Source organism: Protopterus annectens, chromosome 2.part0 (genome assembly GCF_019279795.1).
Source record: "Protopterus annectens isolate FY-2018-M chromosome 2.part0, PAN1.0, whole genome shotgun sequence".
NCBI classification, from domain to species: Eukaryota; Metazoa; Chordata; order Ceratodontiformes; family Protopteridae; genus Protopterus; species Protopterus annectens.
The window spans coordinates 328076132-328100628 of NC_056728.1; the positions used below are offsets into that span (position 1 = coordinate 328076132).

Genomic DNA, 24497 nt, shown 5'->3' on the forward strand with positions numbered 1-24497 from the left:
TTTTTCTTTTGTTTGAGGCAGCACAAGTGAATTACAATTGTCATACTGTTTCAGGATCAGCGATAGACAACTTCTGGCCAATGGCTGTGAAGCAGCACTAAGTGTGTCACAGCTTTCAAAGCTGTAAACCACTTAGCACTCCTAATTTTCTTTCTTTTCTCTCTGTCTCTCTAAAATGGACTTCAAGAATCTCCTTTTTCAAGGTGAATTTCATGACTTGCATTTCTCAAACATGTATTAACTTGGTATACTTGTAGACTCAGGCATAATTCTCTATACTCTGAATAAAGACTGCAGGCTGAATCATAATTCCATACACTCTGGATATACATGAAGTTGTAAAGAACTGAGAGCCTTCAACCCACGGGCAGACTTCTTAATGTAAATCATTCTGATGTCTTGCTGTGGATAAACAATTTGGCTGTAATTTGCTTCCTTTTCTGAGATCACAGAGTAAACAAAGTTTTTAAATATGTTTTATGTACAGCTTGTTAGTGTTTTCTGTGTACAAGTACTGCATTGCTGATGTGATGAACTGCTGCTTTTCAATAGGGCTGGGTACTGGGCAAGGGAAAATATCTGTTTCTTGCAAGTTGTGAAGATTTTAGAGATAACTATCATAAATAGGGGATGCAGGAGGCACAGATCACAGAAAAAATACTAGAATTCATTCATTTTAACAGTTTATTTTTAATGAATGTACTTTCACTCATTTTCTATCTAAATCGGGTGACCTGGAGTGTGGTGATTTCTCAATATTTGTTTCCTTTAATACGTGACAGACGGACTTAGAAGAGAACACAGTGGCAAGTCAACATATTTAAGGATTAGCCAAGCATCATGTAGATAAACATTATGTTCATTTGTTTGTTTCTTTCGGCTTTTCCCGGTTAGGGGTCGCCACAGCGGAACTCCGGTCCGCTAATGATTGGCAGTAGATTTTGATGTGCTGGCTTGCCGGGCCTAACGCACAACCTTCAATGAAGGAAGGCCTATTCACGAATGTTGCCACACAGAAGATGCTCTAACTGAGAATCGAACGGGCAACGTCTAAGTGTGAGGCGACAACGCTCATATGGCTATAAAAAAAATCTAGTGGTGCTGCGGTAGCTTTGTCGCCTCACAGTTAGACGTTGCCAGTTCGATTCTCAGAGCGTCTTCTGTGTGGCGACATGCGTGAACGGGCGTTCCTTCGTTCAAGGTTGTGTGTTAGGCATGGCAAGCCAGCACGTTAAACTCTACCGCCAATCATTAGCGGACTGGCGACCCCTAACCGGGAAAAGCCGAAAGACACAAACAAAACAAAAAGCAGGAAAACAGGCATAGAAAATACTGAAAAACTACTAAAAAGATCAAATTCATGTTACTAAAAAATGGACATAATGACACAGCAGTAGAGGGAAGCATAAAAGAAAATATCCCAGTGAGTTTTTTGGGAGGGCATATACTTACCCTTCACATGATTCTCGTATAAAATGAGCATCTTAAATGAAAAATGCAAACATTTAAATTAAATGCAACAATCTAAAACAACACACTAGACATAACAGTGTGCTTTACTGTGCAAATACAAGAGAACTCCATTTAAAGTCAGTTTTGTTAATATTGACATGTCCTTAGCAGTACATTGTTGTAGACTGGTTAAGTTACATGTTTTGCATATCAGAGCTACAAAATTATACAATCTACAATGCATAATGGGAAACACCACCAAAAGAATAAATACAGGTCAAAGACCAGAAAAGGTAGACAAAATGGAAATAAGTGAAGTCAAATGATAAATAAATAAAGCTGCCAAAGTACAGTTAAGAAAAGAAAAAAATGTGCATCATCAAGCTAAAATCAACAAAGCACAGGAAAAGTGGAACAAATGTATTTAAAAGTCAAATAATAACCATGGCAAATGTTAACCTTAATTACAATTCTGATTACTTCATTAACGGATTGCTAAGAACTTAAGGTTCAGAAAAGAACCTAAGTCTTTGCCACCTATTAAATTTGTAAGACCTTAAGCACATAATAAATTGCATGTCTCCAGGGTTAAATAACCTTTTACCCGATTCTTTTTATTCTTCAGCTGCCTTGATATGGATGGAATGCCTGCTTCCTATTAACATTTTTTTCTGAACTAAATTCAACAAAGCTTTGTTTTTCTTTCCAAGTCAGTGTGTGGGTTGATAAATGTATTTTTATTACCAAAAGAATGGATGAAGCCAGACAATGAATGCATGAAGTTAAGTACGCCATCCAGCACATACATTTCAATTATTCTAGTCATTCACATTCCCTAGATTAAAAATGCAGTGGATGTACTACAAAGTAAACCCAAACTGGATGGGCTTAAACAAATGTAATGGTTATCTTACCATATGTCAGCTTAAATGTACTAAGCAGGAATACCCAACAGACTTGACCTTACTTTTATTTTCAATAACTGATTATTCTTGAAGATTATACACTTCTATACAGTGGAATTTGTTTTATTTTGAGACAGACAAATCACACCAATAAAACAATCTGCATCTGGGTTAGGAACATAACATATAGCGTACACTTGTTAAATTCTGGATAAAAAAAAAATCTTAACACAGGAAGAATTTGGAAATGCAGATCGAAACACAGAATAAACGGGTCTATATTAGATAAACAAAAGTTTATCTTACCGAACGCTGACATTATCGAAAATCCCGGAACTCGAAACTGCAAGCACACCCACCGCTAAATATATATTCCAACTCCGAGATCGCACTAGAGTGAGGAAAGGGCAAATATTCCCATCTTCACTGTACTGAGACCTCACAATTCCGGTTTCGGGTTCCGGGATTTTCGCTCATGTTAGCATTGGGTAAGATAAACTTTCGTTTATCTAATATAGACCTGAATAAACAGTTAATAACTGCAGAGTAGATTAGACTTTTTGGGGGAAAAAAAAAACAAGTAAAAGGTAGGACAGTTGTCTTACAAATGAAGGAAGTGCCTTAAAAATGTTCAGTGAATTCTAAGAAATCCCCAGCAGTATGAACTAGTGGTACCACACTTCTGTACAAAAAGTTATTTTTAATTTGTTTCAGGATGACCCATTTTGGCCTGCTAACTACATAACTCATCAAAGGTACTGCTACCTACAACAACAGATTTCAGTCTCTTTTCATTGTGAAGACACATAGAGAATAACTATATTCTAACCGAGTAGAGAACACATTTCCTTGCAAAGGTGCTGATGCTGCAGTAGTGTGTTCTAATTGGATTTATCAGACTATGGAAACTACATGATGTAGACTATGGCCTGAATGAGAGCTAACTGAGCAGTAAATGTGCCCCACAACCAGCACAGTACAAGTTTCCCACCTTCAACCAACAGTTCAGCTGTTTTGTCACATATGGCTACTCAGAAGTAAAGCATCTTTTACTTGTCCCACCAAAGCCAGGCAACTTCCTGTCAAACCCCATAGCCAAACTTCACTTGCATTTCTGCTTAGTCTTAAAATGAATTTCCTAACTTAGCAGACTCACTATTTTTAAGCAGGAACATCCACAGAAACAGCCTTAAGATGGAAATAATTACGGTTCTGTGAAATCCATGTTGAACTATTTTGTTACCTCCCATAATAAAAATTCTTAAACTGCACTTTGAGCACCAATAAAAAAACAGTGATAGCATTCAGATAAGAAAGTTGACAGCCATCCTGTCGTTTTGTTTGCTATGCTGACATAGTGCTTTCCTGCTCCATTTTCCGCAGTCAGACTAAATGAATCAGTATTCCTGCAGTACAACACATACAGGGCATGTTAACAGTTTATGGTATTACACTATAACCGTGGTGAGAATTACAAGCCATAGCAACAGTATACATTCATGCATCCCAGAAAACTAAATTTATTTTATCAGTCATACACTTCAGAAGCATAGCTTAAAAATCATGGTATGGCAATTAGGTGGACAAAAGCACTATAAAGGTGGTAAGTTAAGGCATAAACTAAACCTCTTGACAATTTTAGTGAATCTTCATTGGCCTGTGACACAGACATACACAGTCCACCTGACAGCTTCTGGGGTAAAAAAAAAAAAAATTCATGCTAATCTACAGTCAGAACCAGATGAAGTAACGCTACTTTTTGCAGAGTGTAATTTAGCTTAATAAAACAGAAACTTTTTTTAATTAGACTTTTGGTTCACTGCCAGTGCATGAGAACAATAGCTTTACACACACACAGAACAAAAGGAAGTCAGCAATGGATTTGTTTTTCTGGCAGAAAAGCTCAAAATTAAAATGAGATGGAGAGACAAAAAGTTAATTAATATCCATCCTGCACAGCTATGTATAACTAAAACTGGGACAAAGACTGAGCCAAACGTTTGACTCAGCTCAAAAAAAAAAAAAAGAACTTTAGTAATTCACTCCAGCTGCTTAAAATTCAGTAGTGCTCAATCTCACCACCTGAATCCAGTTTACAGAGATAGGTTTAAGGGCATTTTATCATAATCTGATGAGCCATTATTTCTTGAAAAGTACATTTGTATGAGGTATTTACCACAGTGAGAAGTAAAGTCACTAGTAGCACATTGTTTATGTGCTTACTCACCTGAGTGGCATAGAAGCTCTCAATGACATTTTCTCAGTGGTAAAAGCCCTTGTGTATGTCAGTGCAGATATCTCACAAAGGGAGCAAGCTCCCTATATAACAACTGTTCAGTGCTTATTTCAGTTGTTCTGAATAAGAAACATCAAACAGTGAACATATTTTTAAATACTCAGTGTACAGGTTAAGTTTAAGATAATGATCTGCTGTAAGTATATAACTGGGATCTCCGCCCTTACAACTCTCTCACCCTGGGTCCTCTCGACCTCTAGTGGCACCTCAGGAGGCATGCATTCCCTCTTATTGGATCAAGCTCTGGCATCCTTAATGTCAGACTAGCAGGATGCACCAGTCCCCATACTTCCCCATTACTGTATACCGTGGGACATAGGTGAGCTTGCAAGGAAAAATAAGTCAAAAAAGCATACAAAATTATACACCTAAGAGAGTCACTGAAGGTTCTCCACTTGATGTCGATTGAACCATCAAAAGTAAGGGAGACATTGCCAAGTTTAAGAGGAACCAATGCAGTGAGCTTTGAGATCAACTAATGCACAGACATATATCTGTTATTATACAACGACCCCCCCATTAATATTCAAAAACGTGCACGCTGATTGGTCAGCGTGCATGTTGCAAATCCGAGTTATAGTAATGGAAAAAGGTCCAGTCGCCCGGACTTTTTCCATTACTATAACTCTTACAACAACACTGTCTCGCTATGTTAAACGAGTTTAACATAGCGAGACAGCTTTAAAAAAAGCAACGGAGATTTTCCGTTGCTTTTTTTTAAAGCTGTCTCACTATCTTAAACCCATTTAACATAGCGAAACAGTTTGCAAAAAGCAACGTGGATCTTGTTTTCTCCGTTGCTTTTGCCCACAGCTCTGATGTACTGTGTAGGCATATGCATGCGCAGTACATCAGAACTGCCGCACAATACCAGACAGCTGCGGAAGGGCAGCAAGAAGGTATTATAAAATGCCATCATTTAAGAAAAGTAATTATTTTTCTTCTTCTTAAATAATGTCATTGTATAATAGCAATAACCCACTTCTGGGTGTGGGTAATGTTGGATTTACCTACAGTTGGCTTTGTTTGGCCACTTGGGCTTCGCCCTCGTGACCAAACCACACAGACCGTGGGTAAATCCAGCATTACCCACACCCAGGCATGGGTTATTGCTATATTATTTTACTTCAAGGAGTTCTCAGTAGATGGCATGCAGCTAGGAAAAATATGTAGCTGCATTCAGAACTTTCTCAAACAGACAGAAACACAAAGGGAGCTAGTGACGCACCAACTTATTGCTATGTTTACTTTTGCTGCAATGTTTAGGACAGTATTGTAGCTGTTTCTCTTGTTAAATCATAAGAATGTAGAAATTCATTACCTATGAAATGAGGAAGGTGCTGCAAATTGTATATGCATTTAAAGGGGAAAATGAAAACATTCCAAGGTTTTCAGAAAAAAAAACCCTCAATGGAACAGCCTCTGCCACAGTGCTCTGTGGGAAAGATAAATGTCTTGGTTTATATTCCTTATATTGCTTATTTGTATTGCAGTCTATTAAAATATTAAAAGCTCTGGTTACCTGAGAGCAAAGCTTGGTGAATCATGGGAATTATAAGCTCAATAGCAATATTTTTGTTGAAAGAAAACATTCCAATGAGAAAACTCAATGGAACAGCCTCTGCCACAGAACAGACTATTTTGTGTGTGTGGGAGGGTCTGTCTTACCCTTAAACCCAGCAGCTCTTGAGTTGTCCACCTCTTACATTAATTTAAGCACACAGTTCCCTCTCCCTTCTCTTAAACTGGTTCTTGTTAGTAAGTACTAAAGCATCTCTTTGTGGAGGCACTCCCTTTCAACTAATTAAATCAATTTAACCTTCTGTTGTATTCTACAGACCCAGAAGATTGACTACCAACTGTTAACTACTGAACAGCTAATTATCCTCAGACCAAATCTCACTCAAAATGTATCCTTCTCTTGTGTCTTTCACTTTCACTGTTTTGTGCCGATTTTCGAAATACACTCTTGATTAATTCATGGAGATCCAGTCTACTTTAGCCTCATCCTTAATCAACTTACTAGCACTTTTTACTGACAACCCACTTCTTCAAAGACATACTGGTTCCACCTACTGGAGATTAATGTATTTTTCTGAACTAGAGAGTAGTCTGCATTCTACCCTCTTTTGGAAAACAGCACCACAACACTTCTATCTCAGCACAGCTCCAACATATTGCTCCTACTTATGCTGTGGTAGTAGAGAAATCCTTGCCCCAAGGCTCTCAGGTCTCCTAAACCTCCTACTAGCTTATTTCGGCTACACAACACAAATACTAATATGATATGCACATCTGCACACAAACCTGCTATTATTAGGAGTCACCTGTACTGCAAACTCATATCCTGAATATCTCAGAAATCTGCAGCCCATCTCAAAAAGGACTTGGTCATTACTGACTCCATTCCAAGATATACAGACACAACACTTGGCAGGTTGACAAAGGATAGGGTGATAGTTAACCCTAATCCTCAAACTAGAGAGGTAAATTAGTGTCATAAAGTCCCTGCTTCATGCCAGATAGAGTTAAAACCTTGTAGGTGCCCATATTGGGTGAATGATCTTAGGCATTCAACCGTTTGGGAGATGTACAGACACTGCTGAGCTCTCTGATCACATCTTCAAAAAGGGCAAAGCTTTGGTATTGAATAGCCTTCAACCACCACTAAGAATGATGCCTTAATTCAAAGATAAAATAATTGGCTTGAGAAACTGACTAATAAACTGGTGTCACTCAAAGGGGACCCATTGCGTGTGTCTGTATAGGATGAAGTGGTCAACAGACCCACTTACTTAGCCAGGAATGACCTGTGTCTTTCACCCTTTCGTTTTCACATTCAGATTAAAATGTTTACTAGCCTCATAGTGCATTTTTTAGTCAGAGTTCACTTGGACATCACAACATAGCAAACTCAAATCTGGATAACATCAAGGTAGCATGGTTGAATACCAGAAGCCTAGGCAACAAAATATCTGAACTGGAAGCCTTCCTTAACCATAAAACATAAGTATTTCTGTAATTACAGAAAGCCGATTCCATTGTAGGGACAGCACTCTATGCATTCCAGTGAACAATGCCTATCATGCATCTAGATCCTCTAACAAGATACAAAGATAGATGTGAAGAACAGGCTATACAGCTTTCTTGCTAACATAGAAGGGATAATTAAGTCAAGAGCAAGTATAAAGGAGAAAGGCACTTCCAGAAGTGCCATAAATAAGCATGAGAGGTGCATGAAACACTGATTGTAGGTGTGAGGAGTCTGTCACTGTGGACAGAGATTAAAGTTGCATGGGGGAGGAAGAGGAATGGCTAAGACAGATGCACACTTCTGGGGGCACGCTGAAACATAAGACAGCTTGCAGCTAGTGCTTGGACCACACATCTCCACAACTGCTTTATACAATACTTATGCTATGGTGTGCTGTTCCCCCTTCAATTGAGGAGGGATTACTATGGATTCTGTCTGAATCTGAGGAAGAAGGCAAGTGGGAGCTAAGGGGGCTGAGTGACAGGTCAAGCTAAGCTGCATTACTCAATTTGCGTGTTTGTACTGTCTGGAAATATTAAAAAAAAAAGTGTGTGCCATGGAGGTTGCATACATAGAGAATAAATAGAGCAGTGCTTCTAGAGATTAAGAAAGACAAGACAGTGGTAGATCTGGTTTACTACAAGGGTGCCACCTAAAAAACATTAGGCATTACCTGGTAGAGTTTGAGGCTACTGACCTAGTGCTGTCAAGGTGCTTCTACAACATGCAGCTCAGGGCAATTTGGCATGTGGAGAAAAACTCTCATGATGCAAGATGTTTTATGGAATAAAAGAAGTAAGATGAAATTGATTAATCTGCCTTGTACTTTTCAGGACTCAGTGAGCTAAGCCGGTGGGGAAGGTAATGTTCGGGCTTGTGGGGAAGCAGGTAGTACTAAATCAGGATGCGGTCCCTGGGATATCCTATGTTGTTAGGTATGCCTCTACTGAAGGAAACAATGTTGTAATGGGTAGACTACAGAATGCCTTGAGATATATTTGGAATGGACATAGGCAAAGATTATGGGGGGAGCGGAAGCTTGGACTGGGAAAAAAAAAAGAGGATAGGGCCTGTCCAGATTTAGTAGCAGTAAGCAATTTATACATATGAAATGCTCAAGTAAAGACCACTCAAATAAAGCTAGAAGCAGCCATGGAGACTACAGAAGGGAAAAGTCAGTTCAGCAGAAAGTCTGTGAATCACTGGTGGAACAAGTGGAAGGCTTCCAAGATGGGGTGACAAGATGAATCCTAAGAGGTGGGAGATGAACATGGAACATTTACAGTTGTTAACCCATTAACGGCAGGTTCCAAGAATATTCCACACCATGATACTGTACTGTACTGCTACTGTGGGTGCTAAGTAGTCTTGGTTTTAGTACCTCTTTAATTATTTTAAAATCAGTATGAATTGTGGTATAAAATAAAAAAAATCTCTTGCTCAGCACATCTGCAAGACAATTTTATGATTAGTTCAGTAACTACACTAACACCTGCAAATTCCCATCACAGTCGAAGGAAAATTTAACCTGGAAGTGAGAGATCATGCTACTTATTAAATCATTAAGTAAGTGTGGTTTAAAGTGTATTGCCACACTTTCCTTAGCAAATGTAAATAACCAACCCTTAGCGATGGGAGTAATCTCACCATGTTGTTGTTTGTCTTTCGGCTTTTTCCCGGTAAGGGGTTGCCACAGCGGAACTCCGGTCCGCTAATGACTGGCAGTAGATTTTTATAAACGCCCAATCTTCAACGAAGACACGCTCATTTATGCACGCATGTCTTTTGAACGCTACCCACCCGCGGGGAGGACATGCAGACTCCACACAGAAGGCACTCCCAAGCCAAGCCGAGAATCGAACGGGAGAACCTCCTGCTGTGACGTAACGCCGTACCACCAGTGCTTGATACAAATACTGTACTATCTTTGCAATTAATTTCATTGACAAGCACTACCATCTGAAAATGTTTTTAAAGTTAAAACCTTCTGACATGACATCATAAAAGACTTTACCCACAATGCCTCCATACCTACATTAGTGTATAAGCTACTATTTTTCCTGTTATGTGCAGAAAAAAGGAGTCTAATATCCTCATAAGACAATGTGTCAAGTTACTCCTCACAGGTGGAAAACCTATTCATGAAAATGAATACGTTTGATGCTAGACTACTAAAACCACAATGTAAATTGGTAGCTGCTCATCTAAAGTAGTATGGAGTTTCTGATCACACCAAATGTTGTGTTCTGGTGTATGTAAATTGTTGCCAGTACATAACTTGGTATCATTTTGTTGGAAATGTCAAGATGGAAAAGTGAGTTAGTAGTCAAAGTAAAACATCAAAAATAGTGCTGTAACCTACATTTTATTTTCAAACCACGTGTAGCTTTAGCATCAAAAGTACATCCAGAAGCTACATTAACTGTGAAACACAGATGTATGAGAAGGATAACAATACATTTTAACATGCTATGGCAGTGGGGTAGACTCAACACCCTACAAAATGCAGCCAGAATATCTTAACTACACTTGGAGTGCCGTTGACAGCTTGAACAAATCCAGCAGTGTCCCCCCTCAACCTTATTCTTTGTTACCAATGTTGAGACATGGAGAAACAGGTCCATATCCAGAGTCCAAATGACAAGGATTTAGTGCATAGTGTGTCCAAAATGCCAAGTTCATACAATGTACAAAGTCCATTACTACACAGGAATCCTGTGCATCTGAATAAAACTGGGCTGCTTTCACATAAAGCACTTAAATGATGGAGACTATACCAGCTGGAAACAGTGCTACTCAAGACATGTTGCAGAGTTTACCTACTCAAGCTGTTCCACAGGGCAGTTCACAATCAGATCAACACAGAGGCAGTGTTTCCAGTTCCAGTTGCAAGTCCATTTGCAGGAGACTATTCCACCGAACAACAAATAACCTGTCATGTATGCACAACCAGCAATGACTACTACCTCATTTTATAATCACGTATTTGTCTAGGTATGTTAGATTGATTCTAAAGCACACTAGATGGAATTATTACACTACAGATTGCGTCAGAGAAGATATATATACTACAACCCTATCTACCTTTCTATAAAAAATTACTTTTTCAAAAAGTTTAAAATAATGCACCCAAGTCACTGATGACTGTACTCTATACTGAATGCATATATTTTAAGGATGGACAGTTTGTTTAAATCAGGCATTAAAGGTGAAGGGAAGGAATGTATACTATAATGTGCATTCAGGTACCCATATTACCTTTCCTGCAGAATCTCAGTGATTGTGTTCTTCTTCATTTGATATCACATGGTTAAACAGCATGATTACTTGTCCACAAGCTTCTGTTTCTCTGCCTGCAATTATAACTTACCACAGGTGTCCACAAATTGCAAAGCCCAAGAGAAACCCTGACAAGACAGATAATTTCAGTGATCATGCACTAACCTTTCCCTACTAGTGCCAGAGGAGGATTATCAATGTACATCATTACCATCACTACAGCAACATGAAATTGAATTCCTTTGAATTATATGGACCAACTCATCAGCAACAGTATGGCCCCATTAAGCAGCAGAACAGTCAAAACAAACCCCTTGTATGATTAACTCTAGAAATAAAACAACTTTTGTTAAAATTAAACTACCTTGAGAATGCATCAGAAGACCAGATAATATACAGTAAATGTACAAGTCTAGGAAGCTAGAAACCAAGTAAAGCAGTTACTTTAGGAGAGACAGAAAACATTTGTGTCACATTAAACTACTCAGAGCAAAAATTTGACTCACTTATGGCATGTCAACAATCAAACTTCTAAAAGAAGGAAAGGCTCCGAGCTAAATGTTCTCAGTGTCATCTTAAGAAATTACTACAGTACTTAGTCAGCATTTTGACAACTTAATACCAAAAAGATCTTCAGTAATTTTTAACCCTGAACGAGCTGCATGCCTTATTTTCTCAAGTATATGTCTAATGTGCCAAATTCACACAGAATACTTGTACCCGTTTCTGTCTCTACTGACACTCTTCAAAGCTAACTAACGGCTCCACGGAGTAGAGATAGACAACAACCTATGCTTTGATTCTCACATTAACACTATAAAATTAGTTAACAGAAAACTAGGTTCCCTGTTTAGAATTAAACCATTTCTTACACCTCTTGCCAGAACTACCATTGCCCATTCCCATCTGATTTCTACCCTCCTTTATGCCTCCCCTATTTACACGTATTTGTCCAAAACTAACCTCACCAAACTGGCTGTCGCCTACAATAACATTGCCAGATTTACCACTGGCTCTACCTTTAGAACACACCACTGCTTAAACTTAAAACAATTGGGATGGCTTGAGCTGCAAAATCTGATCTTATTTTACCAGTTCTCCTTAACCCATAAAATCCTCTACAAATTTACCAACATCCCTATACTTACTACCCTTATTACTCTTTATTGCAACCTCAAAAGCCTACGTTCTTCTAACAAACTTCAGAAAAATGCGAGTTGCAGGTCTCGAAAACAAAATAAAAACGGCAGCTTAAACATCACGCTAACTGCCACCACTCACAAAATAGTCCAGCATACACCAAACAGGTAGTAGATAGATCCAATCTTCTTTTAATAAAAAAGTACAAAATGGTTCTTCAGAACACATATTTCATTGAGTAAAATGTTTAAATACTTAAAAAGGCGCCAAAACTGGCTTAATTCAAATGAATAATTAAAAAATTAAAGCAATATTGACAATAATGTACACTCATCAAGCAATACATATACAATCTAACTAGAAAGTAAATTTGTGCATAATTATAAGCACTAAAAATATATATAAATACCAAAGTCAATCTAATATAAGTAAAGGTTTAATGGAGAGGTTGTAGTAGCATCTGTATACACTTGCCACCATAATTCCCTGTATGACAGGTGGTTTTTAAGATTACCACCCCTAGGGTTACTCCTAACAGACTCCAAAATACCAAACTTAAACTTGTGTTCAATACCAAAGTCCAATATATGTCTAAACAGAGCATTCTTAGTATCCCTATTTCTGATAGAATACATGTGAGAGTAAATTCTTTGTCTTAATTGTCTCTCAGTTTTGCCAATATAGAAAAACTGACAAGACATACAGATGGCAATATACACTAGCATAGTAGATCTACAGTTACCCTTGGTTAAATATAGCTTAGTACGACTTGTGTTGTTTAGACGTATTATATTTGACTCAAAAATGTATGAGCACTGATGACATGTGCCACATTTGGTAGTAAAAGTACCTTGATGGATACTAGAGGAAGCATCCCTTTCCATGATGTGTTTCAAATTTTTGCCCATTTTAAAAACAAAACATGGTTTGGACCCCACCCTGTTTAGAATATCCTGTGTGGATGTTAGAATGTGCCAGTTTTTAATCACTATGTTTTTAAGCATCTGACTATATGGACCAAATTCAATAATAAATGCACCATGAAAAGACTGAGTAGATTTCAAAGAGAAAGTGTTGGATCCACCACTAAACTCAATCATAGTTCCAGATGTACTAACAGAATCATGACCATCAGTGGGTGTGTTTTTAATCTCTCCCAACAAAGGGGAATATTTAGACCCCCATTGTCTCATAACATATGTGACAATGTCATTCAACATTCCCATATCATAACCCCTCTCGGTAAACAAACCAGTCATAAATTTCAACTCATTTACCATATCTGCATATCTAGAGGTCATTCTGATGGCCCTAATACATTGACCCTTAAAAATATTCCTTTTTAACTTGTAAGGATGGTAGCTGTTATAGTCTAAGTAAGAGTTAGTGAAAGTCACCTTCCTGTAAATTGTGGATTTAAATCCATCAGAATCAACAGATACCAACCAGTAGTATTAGTGGAAGTGAAGTTGAGGAAATCACTGCTAGAATTCAAATAGTTAATAAAACAGTCAAAAGTGTGACTGTTACCCGTCCATAGGATGTAGATGTCATCTAGATAACGGGAGTAATACACTACATTATCAAAGTAGTGGCTGTTAAAAACATGATTCTCCTCCCAATCCACTGGTCTGCTTGAAAAAAAAATGAAATTGTATTCCAACACAATACTCATCAGTTCAACGAGGACAGAAATTTTGTCCCAGCTGAAACTAGTGTGTTTCCTCAAACTTCTGGAAAAAGCTTCCAAACCTTCCTCAATAGGTATACAGCTAAATAGATCTATAACATCAATAGAACTGAATATTAAGTTGTCTTTGTCGATATGGACAGGAAAATTGCGTAGGAATTCCCAAGAGTCTTTGACCAAATGCTTAATCTGGTCATATATAAATTTTAAAGTTGTGTCAATAAACACACCTATGGGTAGCTTTACTGTTCACATGATCTTTGTGCACTTTGGGAATGCCCACGATGGTGGCTAAAGTGGGAAAATCAACCTTCATGTATTCAAATTGATCTTCAGTAATTCTCTGTTCCAGCCTATAGTCTTCCAGAAACATATCAATTCTTCTGTATGCAATATTAAGTTCGTTAAGTGAAGCCACAGCATAATTACCAGAAGAATGAAGTATATTGTGAATTTTGGAACTATACATCATGGTATCAGAAATTACAATGCCTCCACCTTTGTCTGGCTTCATTATTCTATAGTTGCGGTCCTTGCATAAGTCATTAAGAATGGAGGCTTCCTCTTTTGTTAAATTAGAAATGACATTTGAGTATTTTTTGTTGCTTGCCTTTCTATTAACTTTGTAGAATTCTTTAGTAACCTTATTCTCAAAGACAGATGCAACAGAATTGCTGGTAGGAACAAAAGTGCTTTTCTTCTTTAAAGTAGTACAATTAGGCTCATTAGTAGTAACTTTATTATTAAACATAATAGCCAGGTTTAGTTTTCTAATGAATTTTTTCAAAATGAGGGTGTGGGTATAAATTTCAAACCTTTCGAAAACAAACTAAAATGAGCTGTGTCCAACCTGATGTTACTGTAGTTGTAAATTTTAAAATTGTTACATTCACTAATAATGTTATCAATGGCCACAATATCAGATGTTAAAGGAACGTTCATAGTAGTATCAGAACTAGAAGAAGTGAGGGGATCTATTAATATCACATCCCTTGAGGGATGATGGACGAAAATCCTGCTGTGAATGTTTACTCTCATGTTCAGATTCATAAAATCTATCCTCAGACCCCATATTTGCACTTAACTTGTTCATGTCTGCTATACTGCCTTGTTTCCTGAAACTTCTCTTGTGTTTACGATCAAATGCTTTCCTAGCCCTATCATCAGCTAAAGAAAATTGTTTATAAAATAGTTTCTCCCATTGCTCAAAGGCTAGATCATGCACAATGGTATTATTTAATTTCTCTATCTCAGAAATGCATTTACAAAGTTTCGAATCATTATATTTGATCAATTTTTTCATATATTCCTTAAAGTCATTTTCCACTTCTACTGTGATGTCAATGCCTAACGGCATTTTAAAAAACCTTAGTCCCATAGGGACTTCTAACAAACTTCGTATATCAACCTGTAAATCCAACAACTTGGCATGCGATTCCTTGTTCTGTAACACAATAGGAAAAGCCAGGAACTCCCTTTCTGCCAACCTCACTGCAATCTCCTCTTTTTCCTGTTTCAAATCCCAACTCAAAACTCACCTTGTTGCTCTGCCCCTGTACTAACCCCTGAGTAGCTGCTACTTGCTCCTAGTACTTTTATTTATTCTGAATAAAAACTTTCTTAAATTTACTTTTCTGCATTCATCCCCAGTTGAACACCCTCTATTTGTAATGAATTGCTTATTGTTGTTACTGTAAAAATATGCTAATGCTATTATTATTTTTCTCTGAGCTAAATCTGTATCTCTGTTTTTTAACGTGTATTAATATTTTGACTTGGAGCTTTTCTCCCCGGGCCTCTGCTGAAAATGGACATATATCCAATTGGACCAGCCCAGTCAACAAATAAAAAATAAAATAAAAAGAGCATCAAATGCTCTATGTGCCTCCCAGTTACAATTCGTTAACTACTTTGTGATTAACAGGCATGTAATCCCACACAGTGCCACCAAATTAATATGTCAATGTCCCATGATCTGCAACATTTTCACAAATGAATAAAATACTGAGCAGTCTTTAAATGCACAGTGTTGCCCACCCATTTACAATGTGAATGGTGACTGACTTTAAGAGTGTGCAGAAAATGTGCTGTCTTGGGTAATAACCAAATAAGCAGTATGCTAAACAGCTGCACAACACAGTCATAATTAGCGATTCCTCAGGATCTCATACAACATGCTGATATTCTAGTGATTTCAAATGTTATCTTATCAACAGTAAATGAAAATTTGTAAAATATTTTTACTGAAACAGAGGCACATACAAATCTCCAGTATCATATAAATCACGGTACTTATGGCCATACCGTGTCTTTACATTAATGCTATAGCACCCAGACTGCTGTAGCACACCAAGAGCAAAATTATTATTGACCCTTAAAATAAACTAGCCATTAAGTATTGGTATGGTGGCAGTAGCTTGTGTAGCACTCTTCAAAAGTTGAAAACCAACACTTGGGTCCACATCAGTTCGATGCACATACTCTTCAGCTACTTAATAAACCACCTGTCACGAGCTTTTGAAATACAATAATAAAACTGTTTACTTCAAATAAATACAATTAAGCAGTGCATTATATAAAGTCAACTGTAAAAAGTAGCCATAAATATGCACAAAGAAAATACAAAATAAATATGTTTAAACAGATGGCGCACAGAGCAACTTTAAGAGCTTATATGGCCCTATCACTATCAGTAGCTAAATACTTTCTTAATTTCAATCTACCTCTGAATTGCAAGTCCAAACAGCAGTTCCACAATTTCATCAGGCAGTAGTACTTCCAATATGAACTCTGCCTGGGCATGAATTTCATTCTTTACAGTACAAAACCTAGGCAGTAACTAAACTACCACTCTTGTTCTACTTAAGACAGTCACAATCAGGAGTATGCACAGTCATATACCTCTGGGGAGAGAGCCAACATAAAATAATGCAGTTTCTTAACCTGAAGATGCATTCTAAGGAGCAATAAGCTTTAAGCATTGCAAATTTGTATGCATTTGAGAAACTAGTGTCACTTTAGTTGTGGTAGTTCAACTGAAAATAATCACGTTCATTTCGATACACATTCTACATGAAGAAAGTGCTAATGAAGTTTGCCTTTTATGAAAAAAACATTAAAGATAATTTGGAGCTTCACTCAATTAAATTCAGGTTAATGCACTTTGGTAGACAATTGCTAACAGTGTGTTTGCATGTTTGCATATGTGTATGTGAGATCACCTCCCTCCTTCTAGCCTAACCTGACTTTGTGAGTTTCTGTATGGTGAAAATAGATGACTTTGTGATGACTCTCAAATGGACCAGTAATCAAGGAGCCTCAGTTCTCACTGCTGGCAACAGTTAACGACATTCACTGGGAGGATGACAGGTACACACACACTAATTTCAGATGCATCTCTCTGCATCAAGTGCAATTTCCGTTAAGAGCATACAGAGACCACAGTCAGTCTGCGGAGGTTCCTCTATCTTTCCCCAGATCCCCAGTGAGAATCCCCACTGGCATAGCTATGGAGTTGAATCCTTAGCCATGGTTCCAAGCCAAGTCCTTCAACACTATTTGTCCAGCCAGTGCTTTGTATCCCTGCCCAAGTAGCTGTCTTGGAGATTTGTTTCACACACACACACACACACACACACACACACACACACACAGGGAAAGGCTGACACAGGTTTTCTAGCTATGCCCTCTTTTGCCCAGACTATAAGGTAGTTACTACTGCCACCAGAACCCCTTATCAGCTATGTTAAAGGCCCTTAACAAAAGGTGTCCAATTTTACTGCAGTTTGACCAAGAGCAAGACTATTAGTACTGGCCTACACAGTGTCACCAAATAAATATGCAAGTACTCTAAAAACATAATTATCTCTACACAGATCAGGCACAATGAAATGTTTAAATATATTTAAAAATAAATAATAAAAGAACAAGACAATATTAAATATATATTCACAGTGACGTCAGAGTTCCAAACCATAGGAAATATTTAAAACAACATTGCAGGACAGTCTCAAGTAAAGAAAGATATCTAAACCAAGCTTCACTATATTCCTGACTGAATCTAAGAGAATTACACTCTAACCTAGGAACTTACTAATAGAGCAAGGCAGACGTGGTGAATGGACCTTCTAGTTGTTGTCAGGTCCAAGACAGAATGCAGAATGCTCTATCTCACTAAGAGACTTCTCAAATTAAGTATTACCTCAGCAGGAGCCTGCATGGGTGTCTTGCAGAGTCCTACAGCAGCAGAGAGAGAAAAGGAGACTTTTAGTGGATTAGGTACCTCTGTTTTGTTTTGCTTATTTTTGCTAGCCGCATTATTCTGACTATTTTTTATTAACCTTGCTAATTATTTGAACTGTTTTTTTTTAATTCTTATACTGTTTGTACTTTAATTGATCATTTCTAAGTGTTTTTTCATCTGTTTAACTGTAAAAGGCTACACACTCAAGTGTGATAGCCTGTTTTGTGTGTTAAAAGTGTTTCTACTCCTGTATTTGCTTTAACTTTTATAAAGAAAAATCCTATCCCTCTACTCGTTTCACAGCTTTCTAGAACTCGTAAAGTCTGGTTTTCAGATTTTGCTGAACTCGGGGCTGTTTGTAAGTTCCTGTGTTGCTCAGACCTTTCTAAGATAGAGGGAAGCTTCTTTGTTCATCAATGAGAGTGGTGAGCTTTGGAAAAGCCTATCTGTTGCTGGAGGAGGGGTTTCAGCTCAGAAACTGTAGTTTTATTGCCCATTTTGGGCTATTTCTATCCCTTTCATCTTTCTGTTTAAGAACCCGTGTTTGCGCTGTTTAACTATTCCCAGTGCCAGAAAGTCTGCTCTTCAAATTTTCCCTTAGAAATAGCCAGTTTTCTAGTTTTAGCACTCAAAACTGCATCCTTGTGCACAGCACTTCTTCAGAACTCGTTGCAAACTATAAATAAACTACAAATTACTACAGCACTCAACTTTCCTCGCTTGTCAGGAGGAAAACAGTTCTTAGTACTTAAATTAAAACCCACCTATCCAGACATGTCTAAGAGTCAGCTCCTGGTGTCTTCTTCTGTCCACCTGATGAATCTGGGCATCTTGGGGCAATGTAGCAATTGCCTCAAGTACAGTGACAACCCTCTCCTCCTACCACCCAACACTACAACCTGTGAGAGATGCACTTGTATAACCAAACTGGAAGCCAAGGTCTCTCCAGCCAAGACTGGACTAGACAGTCAAGAGGAGAAGGTAAACATCTGCACCATACCATACTCAACACATAGCCCATCAATTCATACACCATCTAGACCCACACATAGTAACACAAAACACACACCTACATTCGCTGAGGCTCTCAATAAAAATGTGCCCAAATAACAGAGACCTCCACAGCAGAAATGCAAACAACCATCACCCCCACTACCCTAATGACAGCTAGACCACAAAATCAGTGTGCCACTCAACCTCAGCCCATAAGGAAAAACAATGTACCCAACACACTTGGTATAGGCGACTCTATAGTCAGGCACAGTGATTTCCCACTCACCAGGCTAAACAAGGAGACAGTTACTGTCAGCTGCCTGTTGGGTGCCAGGATCCACCACATAACTCGTGCACTCCGGTCACTCCACAACAAGTACAAATATGACTCTGTCATTGTCCATGTTGGTGTGAATGACCTGAGATGTACCTACCTGGACTACATGAAAAGAGACATGGAGGAGCTCTCGGATCATGTAGCCAAGGAAGCTATGACCCTAGCCCTGAGTAGCATCCTGCCATCACCCAGAATGATACCACAGTTCAAGGACAAAATGATTGACTTCAGCAATTGGCTAAGCTTCTGGTGTCATTCAAAGAGGATCCAGTATCTGTCTGCCTGGGACATGATCGACAGACCACGATGCTTTGCTAGAGATGACCTGGGACATGATCGACAGACCACGATGCTTTGCCAGAGATGACCTGGATCTGTCACTCCTGAGATTCCGAATAAAGGCTAAGGCTCTTGTCATCCCTATAGTGCCTTTTTTAAGCAAGGTTCAAATGACAAACCCACCACTGTAGCAGGTACAAGCAAGCAAAAACTGAGGGTAATACTACTCAGTGCTAGAAGTCTAAACCTCAAAATGCACTCACTCGAAGAACTCCTTAAAATGGAGAACATCGACATATGTGCAGTAACAGAGACCTGGTTCAAAGCTCCAGAAAGCACCCCTGCATTACCAGGCTTTAATTCATACCACACCTTTCGGCCACCTAGCCTGGACTGGAACACTAGAGGAGGAGGCATGTCCATTTTCATTAAGGATATCCACATCTCCAGGCTAGTTGCTCAACATAATGTATTCAAAATTATCCAAGTGCAACTAACACTGGGCAAAAGCAATCCAGGTTACAGCTTGCTACAGATCCCCTGCCATGCCCCAGTATGCCCACTCCATGTTTCTCGATATACTGGATAATATTAAGTTATAGCCCAAAACCCTAATAATGGGAGATTTCAACTACCCCACCATCAACTGGAAAAACTACTCATGTGCTAACTCATTACCTCAAAGCTTTCTGGAATTCATAAACTCCAATGCCCTGGATCAGCTTGTCCATACCCCCACCAGGGGGAGCAATATCCTAGACCTGGTCATTACTAACATGGGTAACAGATGTTCCATGGCAGAGATCAACTCCTCACTGGTCAGATCCGACCACAAACTAATCACCCTAGACATCAATATTCTGCCCCCACCCCTCAAGAAGGAAACCACCATAAAAAACTTCTCCAAACCCAACTTCACGCTTAAGACAAAAGTGGCAAACTTCACTACACCCATGCAGATGGATAATAGAGTTACGACTGCTGAATCCTGTACAAATGCACTGTATAAACACATACACAAATGCATGGATCGTGCTATCCCCAACAGAACTAAGATGCTATCCTCCAAAAAAAGGAAGCCAATCTGGTGGTCCCCTGCCATAAACAAACTCTACAACAGAAGGCATAAGCTGCTGTAAAAAAGAGTAAAATCCCCTGAATGCAGGAACTCCCTGGTCAGCCTCAGTAAGAAGCTAAGATCCCTCATAAAATCCTCCAAAGCTAGCTACGAAAATAAAATTGCCACTGATTCTAAAGACAACCACAAAGCCTTTTACAGCTATGTCAAGAATCTCAATGGCGACACTCAAATCTGCTCTGAGCTACAGCACAATGGCGCTAGATATACAGAAACAACTGATATTGCCAACATCCTATCAGATAGGTTCAGTGCAAACTTTACCCCATCTCACCCCCCAAAAGGGCCCACCCTTATACCGGAAGAATGCATAGCCCCTGTAATCATGGATGCACAAGTTAAGATCACACTCTCCAAAGCCAAAAACACAGCAGCCATGGGACCAGACAACATCCCAGGCTGTGTTCTGCACAACTACAGAACGAACTGTCACCCCACCTAAGTACCATGTTCAATCATAGCCTCACTTCAGGCTTTGTGCCTACTGAATGGCGCACAGCAATGGTTATCCCACTCCACAAAGGGGGCGCCACCATGGACCCCGGGAACTACCGCTTCATTAGCCTGATGAGCCTGTTCTGCAAGGCCATGGAACATATCATCATGGAGCTTATAAACAAAGATATAGGTAAACTGCAAACGCTGGACCTCACTCAATTTGGGTTTGTAAAAAGTAAATCACATCTCCTAAACCTGAATGACTTCTTTGAAGCAGTCACCAGAGCAGTGGACGAGGGTAAGGTGGTGCACACAGCCTATCTAGACCTTGCCAAGGCTTTCAACACCATCCCCCACTCTGGAAATATAGATAAACTCACTAGACTGGGCATAAATCCCTATGTCACAAGATGGGTGTTCAACTGTCTCACTGACAGAACCCACACAGTGAAAGTAGCTGACTCCAAATCCGACCTTAAACCAGTGACAACTGGAGCAGCACAGGGTTCAGTCCTTGCTCCTCTCCTATTTGGCATCTATTTCTCAGAAGTCCAGGCTAATACAGCAGGTCTTTGGCTAACAAAGTTCGCAGATGACTGCAAACTGGGAGCCATAACAGAATTGCCTAAAGATGTGGACATTCTACAAAGGGGCCTCACTGAGACTGATGCTTGGTATCAAAGTCATGGCCTCAAGTTCAGTGCCAAAAAGTGTATTGTCATCCCCTTTGGGAAAAAACACTGTACCCAAGAACTGCCACATAGGCGGCAGCCTACTTAATACCGAAAGTGTGATAAGATACCTTGGAACACAGGTGGACACTAGTATCTCCTTTGACAATAACATCACCACAGTAGTCAGAAAATCCTTCTACGTGGCACACCTCATCACTAAGGGGTTCTCCTCCAGAAATAAAGAGGTCATTGCTCCTCTCTACTCATCCCTTATCAGACCCATCAGAATACAATGCCCCATTTGGCATGTACCTCGCAAGACATCTGCAACAACTAGAAAGGCCACAGAAATACCTCACTAAGAGGACTACCAGCCTCAAACAAATGCCATACTCAGAACGCCTCAAAAAATTCCAGCTCAACTCTGCTTATCGCCTACTCAGAGGCGACCTCTGCCTAACATACAATGCCATGTCAAACCCAGTTCTGTTGGACATGCTACAATTAAAGAAACCCCAATCTCTCCATGCTGCATGCTCCAGGGACCTAAACCTTGCCACTACAATAAACAGAACATGCTGGAGGGATAGACTCCTGTCCCAGAAACTTCCAATACTCTGGAACAGCCTACCCATTCACGTCAAACAAAGCTCCTCATTAAACTTATTTAAGAGAAATCTAGACAGCTGGATGGGAAATAGGAAATTCACCCCAGGGATTACTTCCGTGGCTCTGCTCGACAGGGGCGCATGAAAATAACTTTCTTGGGTGGCGAAAGCCAGGGAACTTTTTGGCTAGGCTTGTACAGGCCCCTAGGGCCAATAGCCTAGTACCTACCTATGAATATCTAAAATATTATTGCTGGGACAGCTTGCAGAATGACATCACCTCTTGTCATCTGACATTTGATTCCCAGGCCAAAACCCCCATTGCTAGAAGCTGGCAGCATTTAGCATCTACCTGTAAAAACATACAGACAAGGGCTATTCCTCAGATCTTTGACAGATGCTGGAAGTCATAAAACAATTCCATCCCTTCATGCCTTCAAGACTAGTAATTATTTCACCCTAAAGACAATACAGAAAAAGCTTCCTAGCACAGACTTTATGTCTCCTGCTGCATTGAGAACTGAAAAATACCATCTTTTATGGCCTAGCCTATAAAGTAAGTAATTTCAGATATTTTTCTAAAGTTTGCTGGACTGAGGTTAACCTGCAGTATTCCAGTTTCCACTGTTAAAATATATTCATTTAAACAGCTACAATAGTGCATGTACATTTCTGTTCACGTCCACTAGGGCACACTGTGGTTACATTTCAAACACAGTACTCTACAAATACTTTTTCAAGACACACGTCTGTACAAGCTGTTTGATATACATGACATACAGTTTTAATACATTTGTAACACAAACATCTTGTATGAATCATTTAGATATTCACCAATGACATATAATTATTTACAAAATTCTAGTTAGCTGTACTGGCAGTACCTCCTTTTTGTCACAGCCTTTTTTCACTATCACGCTGCCATATACTTGCCTCTAATGCACATCAGCCATCCAACTGATTGCGCTCATTATTTTCCTTTACAAACTACTGAAGCTCATTCTTCTAGCATTCACCTTTACATGTATTTTACATAGAAAACATATCAATGTTCTTATTTCACTGAATACTAATAAAAACATACATCTCCTGTGTTGCGTGAACCAGAACCAGAACCAGAATCCAGTATTAAACAAGAATAACACCATGCCACTAGACTAAAATAAGACAGTGCAGTTAATCACTCAATGATTACACTGCAATAGTTACATCCTAAATGTAAACATACATTATTCTTCATAGCTACATTGGTAGAAGCAGCTGTAGTCATAATCTTGCCAATATTTTGTCTGCAGCTTTTGTTTTTTTTTTTTGTCTTTTTTTTAACCTTTCACAGTCCCATGTGAAAATGAGCAATAGCTGGATGTTCATTGGTAATCTACAAGGCCTTCAAAAGTGTCAACAGTTAGGGTTGCTTGAGAAGGTGCTGAGTAGGGACTAACTACATGATTTTCCACAAGCACCTATTCATTTCTTACATTACAGGGCCTTATCACAGGTATAAAACTCAGACCTCAGTAATACTCTTCCTAAGAAGCTAGAAAACAACACAGTGATTGGGATTCTACTAGTCACTATGACTGCTTAACATCCTCCTGAGATTAATGATGCATACAGGTTACTAACAGCAGCAGAGATACACAATACACCCATACTGGATAATGTTTTAACTTATAGTATTTATCTGGCATATGTCCTGTACTTATTTACAATTTTAATGAGACTAAAATGTTACCAAACGTGTAAAATAATATAAAAAAAAAAAAAAAAAAAAAAAGCAGAACTGTTATTCTGAAACCCACTCCGGCTCCCTGAAGCTTTTTATTTAAAGACCCATCCAGAAACAAACTGTTGACAAATTAGTATAAATGCATTCATGTATCTTTAAAAGGTAAAAAGAAACTAGAAACTGCATAGAACTTGTGCTGAGGCATGCTTCATTTATAGAAGAAAAAAGAATGAACAAAAGACACTCAAAATATGACAACAGA

At 38.8% G+C, this 24497-nt stretch overlaps 1 protein-coding gene across 1 annotated transcript in view; it reads right to left on the bottom strand.

Annotated features, from left to right (window-relative positions):
- Positions 1 to 24497, bottom strand: part of LOC122793087 (long-chain fatty acid transport protein 6-like) — a 1586067-nt gene that overhangs the window by 866035 nt on the left and 695535 nt on the right. The gene's annotated exons all lie outside the window — the stretch shown is intronic.